This window comes from Odontomachus brunneus, unplaced genomic scaffold (genome assembly GCF_010583005.1).
Source record: "Odontomachus brunneus isolate Ranch 3 - 2012 unplaced genomic scaffold, Obru_v1 Obru_scaffold_344, whole genome shotgun sequence".
Classification (NCBI taxonomy): Eukaryota; Metazoa; Arthropoda; class Insecta; order Hymenoptera; family Formicidae; genus Odontomachus; species Odontomachus brunneus.
Genome location: NW_022639794.1, coordinates 130394 through 132614, shown reverse-complemented (window position 1 = coordinate 132614; position 2221 = coordinate 130394).

Here is a 2221-nt window from a genome sequence, read left to right as displayed (position 1 = left end):
AGGTCAGCTACAAGAATATGTAATAAAAAATAGGGGATGCCGTTTAAATTTTCACGTCACTGCGATGCTTAAATGCCGTGTAGACCTGAGGTCGATTTGCGCTGACCTGAGAAGTCTACCATTAATTCCCCTCTTTACACTTGAACACTTGGCCGGTAGGATCCGAGCAACCACCTATCGTTAACATACAATTTTTGATTTAACTCTATTAGTACTCCGATTTTAATATTATTCGATGTCTTTAGTATAACTATAATAATTTTACTTATTTCCTTGTTCGAATACCATAATCGTACTCGCTCTTACAATACATTATTCAACTATTGCATCATTTTTCTCTCTAAGAACGATTTTCATCCTATCCATCCAGCTATACCTCGCGCTAATTCTTTGATCTCGATGTTTCACTGACAAGCGCGTCAGTCGTAAACCTATTACACTCATTCTTGCAAAGCTGCGGTGTTCCCCGTAACACCATAATACTGCTAATGCTCTAGGTAGCATTAACCGCTCCTAGTTGTATCTTCTCGCTTTTTTAAGACTGAGCTCTGACAGTTCTCGGCAGCATCCCACAAACGCTCCGGAACTTAATTAACATACAACGAATTGTGAAGTAGCGCGAGAGGATCTCCTGGCTAGCGAGTCAGTCGAGATCCGATCGAGACTTCAACAGATCCATTACGTGCGGGATCTTACTAATTAAAGATTGAGAGATCAGAGACTATACCACTGCTTTACATCCATACACATTTATTTAATCGTCCTTACTGAGTTTTACTACTGAGATCAAGTTGCATACTGCACGAGATATTTTGTTCAATAAATTAGATGCCGAAGAGAAGTGGCAGGAAACACAAAGAGCGTCTGCGAAGGTGGTTCTCACGCGCCTCGGAACAAAGTGTCTATCTCCGTTGCGCCCAGCTCTCCGAACCCCATAGAAAGAGGGTATTTCGTTATAAATTTAGGAAGCTATTATATAGAGGTTCGCGCGTCACTGTGAACACTTCCACCGAGGCCCGTTACGCCGACCTTACCTATTATTAAAGAGGAACCAGAGTATACCGAGTTATTACCGAAAGACCAAGAGGTTCCGAACTCGAAATTAGATTTACATAAAGAACTAACCAGCAGCGAACAAGCCGTAGTCGACGCTTTAGTAAATGTACTCACTAACGACTAATATAAAAGACTAATTTAATCGCCTTGGCGATTAAATTCTCTTTATTTCTTATATGTCACACGCCATAACCTCGTTTTAATAAAAGTACATCTGGTTAGGGTTCTACTTTTGACTTCTTATTTAAAAGAACAACATTTTCTATTAACATTATTATTTCATAACTTCAAGATCTCTGATTTATAAATCTAACATACCAATATATAATTTAAAACCCATTGATTTATACATAAAATTTACTTTAACGTTCATTCTATTTACGCACATCAATTAAATTCTTTTTACATTATAACTCTATTCTATTAAAATTATGAGCACTAGTTAGAGCACTACTATCTGTTCTAATTTATATAAGAGGTTTTCCTTTTGATATAGTAAATTGCAATATTTAAATTGCTTCTTTCTCACTTTATTTAAACACATATACTAACTCCCTTTTGGTGCACCGCTCTCTACCAGCCCTGGCTATTGGTGTAAGCATGCAGGCCAAAACAAAAGAGAACATAACTTTTGTTGTGTCTAAGTGGTCACAAGAGACGTTTGTAACGTCCCGTTTGGTCGCTCAGATTAACGATACGTTTGCTCTCTCTTCGTTTTAAGCCTGCCTGCGTACACCGGCAATAGCCTGGGGTGGTGGAGAGCCGTGCACCGAGAGGAAGTTTCAGGTGGGTGTATTTGTGTAATAATGAATTTGTAATGGAGTGATGAATGACAAATTACATAAAAGTAGGTAGTATAGACGGGTTTTAACTCAGGTCCTCCGAAGGGGGGGCGAGGGGCGAGGGGGTACCGCGGGCGAGGGGGATATGACGTCACCGGGGGTATGACGTCACCGCGGAGGGTATGACGTCACCGGGGGGGAGTATGACGTCACCGCGGAGGGGGTTATCAGCAGTCGGTAATTGGGGAGGGCATACCGATATTACCGACGGTCGGTAATTTTTACCGATATTATATAACATTTAATTTTTTACCAACATATAATTTTTACCAACATATAATTACCGATAATACCAACGATCGGTAATTTATTACCGATATTAT